Genomic DNA, 16,746 nt, shown 5'->3' on the forward strand with positions numbered 1-16,746 from the left:
AAAAATGAAATAGACTGTTTGGTACTTACAGGACACGCGAACCACCAAAGTACATATCTTATTTTTTACTTACATAGCATCATGCACCTAGAACTACCTAGGGCCTACCTTAGGTGTAAATTATATGTAATAAAAGGGGAGTTTAAGGCTTGGCAAGTAGGCTGGGACTCCCCTGGGAGACCCCTGAGTCCATGCCCAGAACCATAACTCTGCCAGTCGAGTACTTACCTAAAAGCCGATAACTCACTTTTCTTCCATAGGCTAACATTGAGTGGTTTCACTTGGAAATTCTTCTAAGTGGTGTGGAGTTTTGGAACTTTAAAATATTCATCTAAAATCAGCCGAACAACGAATTCTGATTTACTCACCTGTTATCAGGAGAGACCTCAGTGCTGCATCTTGGAGCTCAGTACTGACCCTGAAAAGTAATTTTAACCGTACTTACCAGTAACTCGAATTTCCTTCCATGGGATATCATTGCCTGCTTTTTGCTGAAAATTTTCTAAGTGTCGATTTTTGAAACTTACAAATATTCTTTAAAAATCGTACCAACTGTGAAAACGTAATTGTTTACCTGTTTTAGATAGATGTCCCAGTACTGAGCCTAGGAGCCCAGCACTGGATTACAAAAGTAACGAGAACGTACTTTACCCGTAACTTGAATTTTCTTCCATAGGAAACCATTGACTGTTTTTCTGTGAAATTTCTTCTAAGTGTCGATTTTGCAAACATGTAAATATTCCTTAAAAATCGCCTGTATAGGGGAGGAGCCAAGATGGCGACCGGGACGGCAGCGTAGGCTCCCGGCTCCGTGAACCTCCACATCCCGCACAGATATCCTGCATGAGATCCTCAGCCTGCGCTACATGCCCGTGTTGGTGATTGAGAGCGGCAACCGATCGTGTGATCCTGAAGCTTCTAGCGGCGGTACCGCCCGAGAAATGTTCATTTGAAGTTTGCGGCCTGTGCAGCCCTGGAACCGGGACTTCGAGTGGACAACATGGCCGGGCGGCAGTTCAACAACAGCGGCCATTGGTGACCGGGTGGAGTCGGAATACCGAAGCGGCGCGAATATTGGCCTGAATCTCGCTGTGGTCGCTCCTATCACCGAGAGTAGCGTGACGGGTGCATACCCGGGGCGACGATTCCAGGGGTTTATCGGCGATCGCCTGGACCCTCGCCAGTGAACTGATCGGACGCGGCCTGTGGCTCGTCCCGATTTGCGCGGGCTGCTCCCGGTTTTCGCAGACACTGGCCCAGGGGGTGAACGACTGTTACCTGTGACCACACACTGGATACACATTTTGCCTGCCTCCGGACCCTTGTTTGCAGTGACATGGAACTTGACGCGCTTGTGCCTGAGACCCGGTCCCCATCTGGGGTGGCCCTGCCCTGCGGCCATCTTGATAGGATGGACTCTATCATCCTGATCGCCTGTATAACTTAAACGTAGTTTCTCAACTGCTTACAGGTGGTACAGTAGTGCTGGATCTAGGATCCAACACTGACCTAGAAAAAGTAACCATAACCCCACTTACCTGCTAAGTGAATTTCCTTCCATAGGATAACATTGGTAATTTGATCAGCAAAAGTTTCTAAGTGTCAACTTTTAAAATAGCAAAATATTGCTTAAAAATCACAACAGTAACTAAAACAAATTTACTCACTTGTTTCCAAGAACTGTCCCAGGACTGAATCTAGGATCCAGTCCTGGATTTAGAAAAGAATTCCTGAAAGTAATTAATTGCATATAACTTAAAATTCCCATTGAGCTCAATGTATTATTGTGATTCAAATTGTGTTGCCTATTGTAATAAACTGTAACTATGACCTGCAAAAGTCAATTGCCTATTGCAAAGTATTTAACTAAAGCATCTCACTCTGAGAAAGTATATTTTGATACCTATTGTTGGTTCTCAAATAAAACAACAATATCTTTTTTATGCAAACCAATGGCCTAGTGTTCAGTTCTTGAGTGTGTGAGACCATTTGCTGACTGAGTGTGTACAACAAATGTTTTACACTGTACTCTGATACTGCCTTACTGCTCGGCAAGCTACCACTTTAGAGAGTAAGGTTATATCTAACTTTAGCCTCTGCCAAACCTCTGGGGACTGGGGACTCTGTGCACACTGTACCTATTTGGGAACAGTATATACAGAGCCACTTTCTCACAGTAGTGATAAAGTGATTAGAGTCCTACGGCCAACATAAAGATACAGCAAAACGTGAGGTGAAAAGCAAAAAGGTTGCTGGTAGGCCACCTTAAGGATGCCAGGTCTAACAAAAACTGAACTAAGGATAACATGAGTAAAACATCAGGTTTCTCTACTGCATTTGGTGAGACAAGTGGGCCTTCTTTTATCTTCCATTCAAGCAATCTTTGACAGACCCCTTTATTATAGAGCTTTTCAAGGATTAAAGATAAGGCACTTACAAAGGAGTCCCAAATACTCAGAGATGGTTGACTTCTGTAATATGGGTCGTAGACTAAAAGCAGCACAAAAACAGATGCAACAGGGTCCAAAAAACTTGAGTGCCACAAGAGAGTTTGAATGCAAGCGTATCCTTTTACAGATCCAGAGATATACTCATGCAATTTTTATTTTTAGGACAGAACGTGCATGATGAAAAAAACATTGTTTTTAAAAAGCGCATTGCAGAATATTAGTACTTTGATGTGGGAAAACTTCAAAACTTTCAAACAAAATATTTGTAGGCAGCTTACAGCAAGTTGTTGTGGCGAGTGGTTAAGGCGATGGACTAGAAATCCATTGGGGTATCCCCGTGCAGGGTCGAATCCTGCCAACAACGAGAATCTTTTTATTATCGGCTACAATTTCAGAAGTTAACCTTTAGTATTTCTTCCATTTCAGTTTTATAAATAGGTGGCTTATTTTTGTGTCACTATTGCCTCTCCACATATTTGTTATCGCTACCTCTTTCATGTCTTTGCTACACCTCATTCCTACTTTAGCACTGGTGTAAACGCTTCAAATTATTATACCGTTGCTCTCTCATTCATACCTGCGCATGCACTTGAAAGTTAGTTTACCAATAAAAGACGCAAAGAGAGAAATAGAACAAAAGTGCTGGCTGGATTAGCAAACACACTTCATAAAACTGCATTTTCTTTTTTATTCTCCCCCGTGTTACATGCTTAACCTCCCCATGTGTAATTTCTCTTAACCTGCTGTCCCAGGAAGAGAATTTCATCTACAGGCTCTTTCTGTGTTTTTTTCCCTAGTCTGTCTTTCCCATTTCTTAGCTGTGTAACTGTTCCTTTACGCGCTCTATTTAAACGCCATCAATCTCATTTGAGCTCCTTGCTCCCGCTTCTGTTTTCTCCACCTCTGATACTGCCAGTTCTCTCTTTCTCTGTGGTTGGTGGCTACTTTCCTGAGCTTCCGAAGCCACGTGGTTCCTGCCTCTTGTTCTCAGACTTGAATTGGAAAAGGAACCATATTAACAAGCCTTTACCACTCACACACGGCGGAAGTTTATACTTTAATTCAGTGAGCTAAGAAAAGCGTGTTGTGGGTCCCCTACGAGCCATGGTGCTTGCTTCATCATGATTTGGCACCAGTCATTAGCCGCAGCTCTGCTAATGAGCCACTGAGGTCAGTTTCAATATTTACTCAAAAACATAACCATGCAGCCCACCCCTCAACTGTGTATTTATCTTGCTTTTCTGCTGTTCGTGTGATTAGCTGGGATGAGCTCACGGCGACATCCTCCCTATAAAAGTGTAGATGGATCACTCTCTAACTCTTTCTTGCTTCACATACAAATGGCTTGAAAGGTGCAGGGAAGATGCAGGTCTAATAGACAGAATAGAAGGTCTGTGCCAGATCGGTTTCTCTGCATTGGCGTCCCATCACAGGTCAGCAAGTGTAATGTGTGATCTTTGACTCCTGGCATTTCACAAGCAGGCGGCCAGGAAACGGTTTCAGCCTATCAACCACTGAGGAGACGCAGCCTCTGAATGAGGAATGAGGAAGCAATGAATACATCCAGCCTATCACAGGAACAGCCCTGAGTGTTCCGAATTATTAATTCTCCATGTCACTGTACATCATTGAGCCCAAGTAGCTCGCCGTGATCGTATAGTGGTTAGTACTCTGCCTTGTGGCCGCAGCAACCTTGGTTCGAATCCGAGTCACGGCATTGTGGTTGGCAATGTGACGGCAGTTGGGTGTTACTTTTACAGAATTAGCAAATGTACCAGTGGTTTTTGTAAAATGTCTATTATAAACAGATCCTTTCAAATATTTAAACCATCTAACAACAAATGATTTAAACTCGCATGATTATAAGCTGTAGCTATAATGTATTTACTTACATAAATTATCGTTCTTGAACCTATTGGGGGTGGAGGGGGAGCGGAGCTCACCCCCCAGGTGCAGTTGAGTGACCTGTGTTGTGGCTCTCTAGAGGGAAGGCACAAATTTTGCTGTCACCCAGCCCAATCCAAACGTGTATTGGGGCCAGGTATCAGGCAAATAGAGCAGTAAGTGCAGAGAAATGTTCACTCTCTAAAAGAGGCATTTCTAAAATAGTAAAGTTAAATCCAACCTCACCAGTAAGTAGGATTTTCAATAAATAAATAAAGCTACTCCTCTCCGATATGGAATTACCAAATAAAAAGTATAGGGGAATACACAGAGCTAACCTATGAGAGGGGTAGACCTCACAGTAGTGAAAAATGAAATAGACTGTTTGGTACTTACAGGACACGCGAACCACCAAAGTACATATCTTATTTTTTACTTACATAGCATCATGCACCTAGAACTACCTAGGGCCTACCTTAGGTGTAAATTATATGTAATAAAAGGGGAGTTTAAGGCTTGGCAAGTAGGCTGGGACTCCCCTGGGAGACCCCTGAGTCCATGCCCAGAACCATAACTCTGCCAGTCGAGTACTTACCTAAAAGCCGATAACTCACTTTTCTTCCATAGGCTAACATTGAGTGGTTTCACTTGGAAATTCTTCTAAGTGGTGTGGAGTTTTGGAACTTTAAAATATTCATCTAAAATCAGCCGAACAACGACGTCTGATTTACTCACCTGTTATCAGGAGAGACCTCAGTGCTGCATCTTGGAGCTCAGTACTGACCCTGAAAAGTAATTTTAACCGTACTTACCAGTAACTCGAATTTCCTTCCATGGGATATCATTGCCTGCTTTTTGCTGAAAATTTTCTAAGTGTCGATTTTTGAAACTTACAAATATTCTTTAAAAATCGTACCAACTGTGAAAACGTAATTGTTTACCTGTTTTAGATAGATGTCCCAGTACTGAGCCTAGGAGCCCAGCACTGGATTACAAAAGTAACGAGAACGTACTTTACCCGTAACTTGAATTTTCTTCCATAGGAAACCATTGACTGTTTTTCTGTGAAATTTCTTCTGTCGATTTTGCAAACATGTAAATATTCCTTAAAAATCGCCTGTATAACTTAAACGTAGTTTCTCAACTGCTTACAGGTGGTACAGTAGTGCTGGATCTAGGATCCAACACTGACCTAGAAAAAGTAACCATAACCCCACTTACCTGCTAAGTGAATTTCCTTCCATAGGATAACATTGGTAATTTGATCAGCAAAAGTTTCTAAGTGTCAACTTTTAAAATAGCAAAATATTGCTTAAAAATCACAACAGTAACTAAAACGAATTTACTCACTTGTTTCCAAGAACTGTCCCAGGACTGAATCTAGGATCCAGTCCTGGATTTAGAAAAGTAATCCTGAAAGTAATTAATTGCATATAACTTAAAATTCCCATTGAGCTCAATGTATTATTGTGATTCAAATTGTGTTGCCTATTGTAATAAACTGTAACTATGACCTGCAAAAGTCAATTGCCTATTGCAAAGTATTTAACTAAAGCATCTCACTCTGAGAAAGTATATTTTGATACCTATTGTTGGTTCTCAAATAAAACAACAATATCTTTTTTATGCAAACCAATGGCCTAGTGTTCAGTTCTTGAGTGTGTGAGACCATTTGCTGACTGAGTGTGTACAACAAATGTTTTACACTGTACTCTGATACTGCCTTACTGCTCGGCAAGCTACCACTTTAGAGAGTAAGGTTATATCTAACTTTAGCCTCTGCCAAACCTCTGGGGACTGGGGACTCTGTGCACACTGTACCTATTTGGGAACAGTATATACAGAGCCACTTTCTCACAGTAGTGATAAAGTGATTAGAGTCCTACGGCCAACATAAAGATACAGCAAAACGTGAGGTGAAAAGCAAAAAGGTTGCTGGTAGGCCACCTTAAGGATGCCAGGTCTAACAAAAACTGAACTAAGGATAACATGAGTAAAACATCAGGTTTCTCTACTGCATTTGGTGAGACAAGTGGGCCTTCTTTCATCTTCCATTCAAGCAATCTTTGACAGACCCCTTTATTATAGAGCTTTTCAAGGATTAAAGATAAGGCACTTACAAAGGAGTCCCAAATACTCAGAGATGGTTGACTTCTGTAATATGGGTCGTAGACTAAAAGCAGCGCAAAAACAGAGTGCAACAGGGTCCAAAAAACTTGAGTGCCACAAGAGAGTTTGAATGCAAGCGTATCCTTTTACAGATCCAGAGATATACTCATGCAATTTTTATTTTTAGGACAGAACGTGCATGATGAAAAAAACATTGTTTTTAAAAAGCGCATTGCAGAATATTAGTACTTTGATGTGGGAAAACTTCAAAACTTTCAAACAAAATATTTGTAGGCAGCTTACAGCAAGTTGTTGTGGCCGAGTGGTTAAGGCGATGGACTAGAAATCCATTGGGGTATCCCAGCGCAGGTTCGAATCCTGCCAACAACGAGAATCTTTTTATTATCGGCTACAATTTCAGAAGTTAACCTTTAGTATTTCTTCCATTTCAGTTTTATAAATAGGTGGCTTATTTTTGTGTCACTATTGCCTCTCCACATATTTGTTATCGCTACCTCTTTCATGTCTTTGCTACACCTCATTCCTACTTTAGCACTGGTGTAAACGCTTCAAATTATTATACCGTTGCTCTCTCATTCATACCTGCGCATGCACTTGAAAGTTACTTTACCAATAAAAGACGCAAAGAGAGAAATAGAACAAAAGTGCTGGCTGGATTAGCAAACACACTTCATAAAACTGCATTTTCTTTTTTATTCTCCCCCGTGTTACATGCTTAACCTCCCCATGTGTAATTTCTCTTAACCTGCTGTCCCAGGAAGAGAATTTCATCTACAGGCTCTTTCTGTGTTTTTTTCCCTAGTCTGTCTTTCCCATTTCTTAGCTGTTTAACTGTTCCTTTACGCGCTCTATTTAAACGCCATCAATCTCATTTGAGCTCCTTGCTCCCGCTTCTGTTTTCTCCACCTCTCATACTGCCAGTTCTCTCTTTCTCTGTGGTTGGTGGCTACTTTCCTGAGCTTCTGAAGCCACGTGGTTCCTGCCTCTTGTTCTCAGACTTGAATTGGAAAAGGAACCATATTAACAAGCCTTTACCACTCACACACGGCGGAAGTTTATACTTTAATTCAGTGAGCTAAGAAAAGCGTGTTGTGGGTCCCCTACGAGCCATGGTGCTTGCTTCATCATGATTTGGCACCAGTCATTAGCCGCAGCTCTGCTAATGAGCCACTGAGGTCAGTTTCAATATTTACTCAAAAACATAACCATGCAGCCCACCCCTCAACTGTGTATTTATCTTGCTTTTCTGCTGTTCGTGTGATTAGCTGGGATGAGCTCACGGCGACATCCTCCCTATAAAAGTGTAGATGGATCACTCTCTAACTCTTTCTTGCTTCACATACAAATGGCTTGAAAGGTGCAGGGAAGATGCAGGTCTAATAGACAGAATAGAAGGTCTGTGCCAGGTGGGTTTCTCTGCATTGGTGTCCCATCACAGGTCAGCAAGTGTAATGTGTGATCTTTGACTCCTGGCATTTCACAAGCAGGCGGCCAGGAAACGGTTTCAGCCTATCAACCACTGAGGAGACGCAGCCTCTGAATGATGAATGAGGAAGCAATGAATACATCCAGCCTATCACAGGAACAGCCCTGAGTGTTCCGAATTATTAATTCTCCATGTCACTGTACATCATTGAGCCCAAGTAGCTCGCCATGATCGTATAGTGGTTAGTACTCTGCCTTGTGGCCGCAGCAACCTCGGTTCGAATCCGAGTCACGGCATTGTGGTTGGCAATGTGACGGCAGTTGGGTGTTAATTTTACAGAATTAGCAAATGTACCAGTGGTTTTTGTAAAATGTCTATTATAAACAGATCCTTTCAAATATTTAAACCATCTAACAACAAATGATTTAAACTCGCAGCTATAATGTATTTACTTACATAAATTATCGTTCTTGAACCTATTGGGGGTGGAGGGGGAGCGGAGCTCACCCCCCAGGTGCAGTTGAGTGACCTGTGTTGTGGCTCTCTAGAGGGAAGGCATAAATTTTGCTGTCACCCAGCCAAATCCAGACGTGTATTGGGGCCAGGTATCAGGCAAATAGAGCAGTAAGTGCAGAGAAATGTTCACTCTCTAAAAGTGGCATTTCTAAAATAGTAAAGTTAAATCCAACCTCACCAGTAAGTAGGATTTTCAATAAATAAATAAAGCTACTCCTCTCCGATATGGAATTACCAAATAAAAAGTATAGGGGAATACACAGAGCTAACCTATGAGAGGGGTAGACCTCACAGTAGTGAAAAATGAAATAGACTGTTTGGTACTTACAGGACACGCGAACCACCAAAGTACATATCTTATTTTTTACTTACATAGCATCATGCACCTAGAACTACCTAGGGCCTACCTTAGGTGTAAATTATATGTAATAAAAGGGGAGTTTAAGGCTTGGCAAGTAGGCTGGGACTCCCCTGGGAGACCCCTGAGTCCATGCCCAGAACCATAACTCTGCCAGTCGAGTACTTACCTAAAAGCCGATAACTCACTTTTCTTCCATAGGCTAACATTGAGTGGTTTCACTTGGAAATTCTTCTAAGTGGTGTGGAGTTTTGGAACTTTAAAATATTCATCTAAAATCAGCCGAACAACGAATTCTGATTTACTCACCTGTTATCAGGAGAGACCTCAGTGCTGCATCTTGGAGCTCATTACTGACCCTGAAAAGTAATTTTAACCGTACTTACCAGTAACTCGAATTTCCTTCCATGGGATATCATTGCCTGCTTTTTGCTGAAAATTTTCTAAGTGTCGATTTTTGAAACTTACAAATATTCTTTAAAAAGCGTACCAACTGTGAAAACGTAATTGTTTACCTGTTTTAGATAGATGTCCCAGTACTGAGCCTAGGAGCCCAGCACTGGATTACAAAAGTAACGAGAACGTACTTTACCCGTAACTTGAATTTTCTTCCATAGGAAACCATTGACTGTTTTTCAGTGAAATTTCTTCTAAGTGTCGATTTTGCAAACATGTAAATATTCCTTAAAAATCGCTTGTATAACTTAAACGTAGATTCTCAACTGCTTACAGGTGGTACAGTAGTGCTGGATCTAGGATCCAACACTGACCTAGAAAAAGTAACCATAACCCCACTTACCTGCTAAGTGAATTTCCTTCCATAGGATAACATTGGTAATTTGATCAGCAAAAGTTTCTAAGTGTCAACTTTTAAAATAGCAAAATATTGCTTAAAAATCACAACAGTAACTAAAACGAATTTACTCACTTGTTTCCAAGAACTGTCCCAGGACTGAATCTAGGATCCAGTCCTGGATTTAGAAAAGTAATCCTGAAAGTAATTAATTGCATATAACTTAAAATTCCCATTGAGCTCAATGTATTATTGTGATTCAAATTGTGTTGCCTATTGTAATAAACTGTAACTATGACCTGCAAAAGTCAATTGCCTATTGCAAAGTCTTTAACTAAAGCATCTCATTCTGAGAAAGTATATTTTGATACCTATTGTTGGTTCTCAAATAAAACAACATCTTTTTTATGCAAACCAATGGCCTAGAGTTCAGTTCTTGAGTGTGTGAGACCATTTGCTGACTGAGTGTGTACAACAAATGTTTTACACTGTACTCTGATACTGCCTTACTGCTCGGCAAGCTACCACTTTAGAGAGTAAGGTTATATCTAACTTTAGCCTCTGCCAAACCTCTGAGGACTGGGGACTCTGTGCACACTGTACCTATTTGGGAACAGTATATACAGAGCCACTTTCTCACAGTATTGATAAAGTGATTAGAGTCCTAAGGCCAACATAAAGATACAGCAAAACGTGAGGTGAAAAGCAAAGTGGTTGCTGGTAGGCCACCTTAAGGATGCCAGGTCTAACAAAAACTGAACTAAGGATAACATGAGTAAAACATCAGGTTTCTCTACTGCATTTGGTGAGACAAGTGGGCCTTCTTTTATCTTCCATTCAAGCAATCTTGTGACAGACCCCTTTATTATAGAGCTTTTCAAGGATTAAAGATAAGGCACTTACAAAGGAGTCCTAAATACTCAGAGATGTTTGACTTCTGTAATATGGGTCGTAGACTAAAAGAAGCGCAAAAACAGAGTGCAACAGGGTCCAAAAAATTGAGTGCCACAAGAGAGTTTGAATGCAAGCGTATCCTTTTACAGATCCAGAGATATACTCATGCAATTTTTGTTTTTAGGACAGAACGTGCATGATGAAAAAAACATTGTTTTTAAAAAGCGCATTGCAGAATATCAGTACTTTGATGTGGGACAACTTCAAAACTTTTAAACAAAATATTTGCAGGCAGCTTACAGCAAGTTGTTGTGGCCGAGTGGTTAAGGCGATGGACTAGAAATCCATTGGGGTATCCCCACGCAGGTACGAATCCTGACAACAACGAGAATCTTTTTATTATCGGCTACAATTTCAGAAGTTAACCTTTAGTATTTCTTCCATTTCAGTTTTATAAATAGGTGGCTTATTTTTGTGTCACTATTGCCTCTCCACATATTTGTTATCGCTACCTCTTTCATGTCTTTGCTACACCTCATTCCTACTTTAGCACTGGTGTAAACGCTTCAAATTATTATACCGTTGCTCTCTCATTCATACCTGCGCATGCACTTGAAAGTTACTTTACCAATAAAAGACGCAAAGAGAGAAATAGAACAAAAGTGCTGGCTGGATTGGCAAACACACTTCATAAAACTGCATTTTCTTTTTTATTCTCCCCCGTGTTACATGCTTAACCTCCCCATGTGTAATTTCTCTTAACCTGCTGTCCCAGGAAGAGAATTTCATCTACAGGCTCTTTCTGTGTTTTTTTCCCTAGTCTGTCTTTCCCATTTCTTAGCTGTGTAACTGTTCCTTTACGCGCTCTATTTAAACGCCATCAATCTTATTTGAGCTCCTTGCTCCCGCTTCTGTTTTCTCCACCTCTCATACTGCCAGTTCTCTCTTTCTCTGTGGTTGGTGGCTACTTTCCTGAGCTTCCGAAGCCACGTGGTTCCTGCCTCTTGTTGTCAGACTTGAATTGGAAAAGGAACCATATTAACAAGCCTTTACCACTCACACACGGCGGAAGTTTATACTTTAATTCAGTGAGCTAAGAAAAGCGTGTTGTGGGTCCCCTACGAGCCATGGTGCTTGCTTCATCATGATTTGGCACCAGTCATTAGCCGCAGCTCTGCTAATGAGCCACTGAGGTCAGTTTCAATATTTACTCAAAAACATAACCATGCAGCCCACCCCTCAACTGTGTATTTATCTTGCTTTTCTGCTGTTCGTGTGATTAGCTGGGATGAGCTCACGCCGACATCCTCCCTATAAAACTGTAGATGGATCACTCTCTAACTCTTTCTTGCTTCACATACAAATGGCTTGAAAGGTGCAGGGAAGATGCAGGTCTAATAGACAGAATAGAAGGTCTGTGCCAGGTGGGTTTCTCTGCATTGGTGTCCCATCACAGGTCAGCAAGTGTAATGTGTGATCTTTGACTCCTGGCATTTCACAAGCAGGCGGCCAGGAAACGGTTTCAGCCTATCAACCACTGAGGAGACGCAGCCTCTGAATGAGGAATGAGGAAGCAATGAATACATCCAGCCTATCACAGGAACAGCCCTGAGTGTTCCGAATTATAAATTCTCCATGTCACTGTACGTCATTGAGCCCAAGTAGCTCGCCGTGATAGTATAGTGATTAGTACTCTGCGTTGTGGCCGCAGCATCCTCGGTTCGAATCCGAGTCATGGCAGTTGGGTGTTAATTTTACAGAATTAGCAAATGTACCAGTGGTTTTTGTAAAATGTCTATTATAAACAGATCCTTTCAAATATTTAAACCATATAACAACAAATGATTTAAACTCGCATGATTATAAGCTGTAGCTATAATGTATTTACTTACATAAATTATCGTTCTTGAACCTATTGGGGGTGGAGGGGGAGCGGAGCTCACCCCCCAGGTGCAGTTGAGTGACCTGTGTTGTGGCTCTCTAGAGGGAAGGCACAAATTTTGCTGTCACCCAGCCCAATCCAGACGTGTATTGGGGCCAGGTTTCAGGCAAATAGAGCAGTAGGTGCAGAGAAATGTTCACTCTCTAAAAGTGGCATTTCTAAAATAGTAAAGTTAAATCCAACCTCACCAGTAAGTAGGATTTTCAATAAATAAATTAAACTACTCCTCTCCGATATGGAATTACCAAATAAAAAGTATAGGGGAATACACAGAGCTAACCTATGAGAGGGGTAGACCTCACAGTAGTGAAAAATGAAATAGACTGTTTGGTACTTACAGGACACACGAACCACCAAAGTACATATCTTATTTTTTACTTACATAGCATCATGCACCTAGGACTACCTAGGGCCTACCTTAGGTGTAAATTATATGTAATAAAAGGGGAGTTTAAGGCTTGGCAAGTACGCTGGGACTCTCCTGGGAGACCCCTGAGTCTATGCCCAGAACCATAACTCTGCCAGTCGAGTACTTACCTAAAAGCCGATAACTCACTTTTCTTCCATAGGCTAACATTGAGTGGTTTCACTTGGAAATTCTTCTAAGTGGTGTGGAGTTTTAGAACTTTAAAATATTCATCTAAAATCAGCCGAACAACGAATTCTGATTTACTCACCTGTTATCAGGAGAGACCTCAGTGCTTCATCTTGGAGCTCAGTACTGACCCTGAAAAGTAATTTTAACCGTACTTACCAGTAACTCGAATTTCCTTCCATGGGATATCATTGCCTGCTTTTTGCTGAAAATTTTCTAAGTGTCGATTTTTGAAACTTACAAATATACTTTAAAAATCGTACCAACTGTGAAAACGTAATTGTTTACCTGTTTTAGATAGATGTCCCAGTACTGAGCCTAGGAGCCCAGCACTGGATTACAAAAGTAACGAGAACGTACTTTACCCGTAACTTGAATTTTCTTCCATAGGAAACCATTGACTGTTTTTCTGTGAAATTTCTTCTAAGTGTCGATTTTGCAAACATGTAAATATTCCTTAAAAATCGCCTGATTAACTTAAACGTAGTTTCTCAACTGCTTACAGGTGGTACAGTAGTGCTGGATCTAGGATCCAACACTGACCTAGAAAAAGTAACCATAACCCCACTTACCTGCTAAGTGAATTTCCTTCCATAGGATAACATTGGTAATTTGATCAGCAAAAGTTTCTAAGTGTCAACTTTTAAAATAGCAAAATATTGCTTAAAAATCACAACAGTAACTAAAACGAATTTACTCACTTGTTTCCAAGAACTGTCCCAGGACTGAATCTAGGATCCAGTCCTGGATTTAGAAAAGTAATCCTGAAAGTAATTAATTGCATATAACTTAAAATTCCCATTGAGCTCAATGTATTATTGTGATTCAAATTGTGTTGCCTATTGTAATAAACTGTAACTATGACCTGCAAAAGTCAATTGCCTATTGCAAAGTATTTAACTAAAGCATCTCATTCTGAGAAAGTATATTTTGATACCTATTGTTGGTTCTCAAATAAAACAACATCTTTTTTATGCAAACCAATGGCCTAGAGTTCAGTTCTTGAGTGTGTGAGACCATTTGCTGACTGAGTGTGTACAACAAATGTTTTACACTGTACTCTGATACTGCCTTACTGCTCGGCAAGCTACCACTCTAGAGAGTAAGGTTATATCTAACTTTAGCCTCTGCCAAACCTCTGAGGACTGGGGACTCTGTGCACACTGTACCTATTTGGGAACAGTATATACAGAGCCACTTTCTCACAGTAGTGATAAAGTGATTAGAGTCCTAAGGCCAACATAAAGATACAGCAAAACGTGAGGTGAAAAGCAAAAAGGTTGCTGGTAGGCCACCTTAAGGATGCCAGGTCTAACAAAAACTGAACTAAGGATAACATGAGTAAAACATCAGGTTTCTCTACTGCATTTGGTGAGACAAGTGGGCCTTCTTTTATCTTCCATTCAAGCAATCTTTGACAGACCCCTTTATTATAGAGCTTTTCAAGGATTAAAGATAAGGCACTTACAAAGGAGTCCCAAATACTCAGAGATGTTTGACTTCTGTAATATGGGTCGTAGACTAAAAGAAGCGCAAAAACAGAGTGCAACAGGGTCCAAAAAATTGAGTGCCACAAGAGAGTTTGAATGCAAGCGTATCCTTTTACAGATCCAGAGATATACTCATGCAATTTTTGTTTTTAGGACAGACTGTGCATGATGAAAAAAACATTGTTTTTAAAAAGCGCATTGCAGAATATCAGTACTTTGATGTGGGAAAACTTCAAAACTTTCAAACAAAATATTTGCAGGCAGCTTACAGCAAGTTGTTGTGGCCGAGTGGTTAAGGCGATGGACTAGAAATCCATTGGGGTATCCCCGCGCAGGTTCGAATCCTGCCAACAACGAGAATCTTTTTATTATCGGCTACAATTTCAGAAGTTAACCTTTAGTATTTCTTCCATTTCAGTTTTATAAATAGGTGGCTTATTTTTGTGTCACTATTGCCTCTCCACATATTTGTTATCGCTACCTCTTTCATGTCTTTGCTACACCTCATTCCTACTTTAGCACTGGTGTAAACGCTTCAAATTATTATACCGTTGCTCTCTCATTCATACCTGCGCATGCACTTGAAAGTTACTTTACCAATAAAAGACGCAAAGAGAGAAATAGAACAAAAGTGCTGGCTGGATTAGCAAACACACTTCATAAAACTGCATTTTCTTTTTTATTCTCCCCCGTGTTACATGCTTAACCTCCCCATGTGTAATTTCTCTTAACCTGCTGTCCCAGGAAGAGAATTTCATCTACAGGCTCTTTCTGTGTTTTTTTCCCTAGTCTGTCTTTCCCATTTCTTAGCTGTGTAACTGTTCCTTTACGCGCTCTATTTAATCGCCATCAATCTCATTTGAGCTCCTTGCTCCCGCTTCTGTTTTCTCCACCTCTCATACTGCCAGTTCTCTCTTTCTCTGTGGTTGGTGGCTACTTTCCTGAGCTTCTGAAGCCACGTGGTTCCTGCCTCTTGTTCTCAGACTTGAATTGGAAAAGGAACCATATTAACAAGCCTTTACCACTCACACACGGCGGAAGTTTATACTTTAATTCAGTGAGCTAAGAAAAGCGTGTTGTGGGTCCCCTACGAGCCATGGTGCTTGCTTCATCATGATTTGGCACCAGTCATTAGCCGCAGCTCTGCTAATGAGCCACTGAGGTCAGTTTCAATATTTACTCAAAAACATAACCATGCAGCCCACCCCTCAACTGTGTATTTATCTTGCTTTTCTGCTGTTCGTGTGATTAGCTGGGATGAGCTCACGGCGACATCCTCCCTATAAAAGTGTAGATGGATCACTCTCTAACTCTTTCTTGCTTCACATACAAATGGCTTGAAAGGTGCAGGGAAGATGCAGGTCTAATAGACAGAATAGAAGGTCTGTGCCAGGTGGGTTTCTCTGCATTGGTGTCCCATCACAGGTCAGCAAGTGTAATGTGTGATCTTTGACTCCTGGCATTTCACAAGCAGGCGGCCAGGAAACGGTTTCAGCCTATCAACCACTGAGGAGACGCAGCCTCTGAATGAGGAATGAGGAAGCAATGAATACATCCAGCCTATCACAGGAACAGCCCTGAGTGTTCCGAATTATTAATTCTCCATGTCACTGTACATCATTGAGCCCAAGTAGCTCGCCGTGATCGTATAGTGGTTAGTACTCTGCCTTGTGGCCGCAGCAACCTCGGTTCGAATCCGAGTCACGGCATTGTGGTTGGCAATGTGACGGCAGTTGGGTGTTAATTTTACAGAATTAGCAAATGTACCAGTGGTTTTTGTAAAATGTCTATTATAAACAGATCCTTTCAAATATTTAAACCATCTAACAACAAATGATTTAAACTCGCAGCTATAATGTATTTACTTACATAAATTATCGTTCTTGAACCTATTGGGGGTGGAGGGGGAGCGGAGCTCACCCCCCAGGTGCAGTTGAGTGACCTGTGTTGTGGCTCTCTAGAGGGAAGGCATACATTTTGCTGTCACCCAGCCAAATCCAGACGTGTATTGGGGCCAGGTATCAGGCAAATAGAGCAGTAAGTGCAGAGAAATGTTCACTCTCTAAAAGTGGCATTTCTAAAATAGTAAAGTTAAATCCAACCTCACCAGTAAGTAGGATTTTCAATAAATAAATAAAGCTACTCCTCTCCGATATGGAATTACCAAATAAAAAGTATAGGGGAATACACAGAGCTAACCTATGAGAGGGGTAGACCTCACAGTAGTGAAAAATGAAATAGACTGTTTGGTACTTACAGGACACGCGA

The 16,746-nt window shown here is 41.1% G+C and overlaps 5 non-coding genes across 5 annotated transcripts; all 5 read left to right on the forward strand.

The window, feature by feature from the left end:
- Positions 1-2,733: 2,733 nt before the first annotated feature.
- TRNAS-AGA (transfer RNA serine (anticodon AGA)) lies at positions 2,734-2,814 on the forward strand. The gene has a single exon. It is a non-coding gene; the product is annotated as a tRNA-Ser (tRNA).
- Positions 2,815-6,751: 3,937 nt separating this feature from the next.
- Positions 6,752-6,833, forward strand: TRNAS-AGA (transfer RNA serine (anticodon AGA)). Its single transcript has one exon. It is a non-coding gene; the product is annotated as a tRNA-Ser (tRNA).
- Positions 6,834-10,756: 3,923 nt separating this feature from the next.
- On the forward strand, positions 10,757-10,838 carry TRNAS-AGA (transfer RNA serine (anticodon AGA)). The gene has a single exon. It is a non-coding gene; the product is annotated as a tRNA-Ser (tRNA).
- A 1,281-nt stretch (positions 10,839-12,119) lies between these two features.
- TRNAH-GUG (transfer RNA histidin (anticodon GUG)) lies at positions 12,120-12,191 on the forward strand. The gene has a single exon. It is a non-coding gene; the product is annotated as a tRNA-His (tRNA).
- Positions 12,192-14,752: 2,561 nt separating this feature from the next.
- TRNAS-AGA (transfer RNA serine (anticodon AGA)) lies at positions 14,753-14,834 on the forward strand. The gene has a single exon. It is a non-coding gene; the product is annotated as a tRNA-Ser (tRNA).
- Positions 14,835-16,746: the final 1,912 nt, after the last annotated feature.

Source organism: Triturus cristatus, chromosome 12 (genome assembly GCF_964204655.1).
Source record: "Triturus cristatus chromosome 12, aTriCri1.1, whole genome shotgun sequence".
Classification (NCBI taxonomy): Eukaryota; Metazoa; Chordata; class Amphibia; order Caudata; family Salamandridae; genus Triturus; species Triturus cristatus.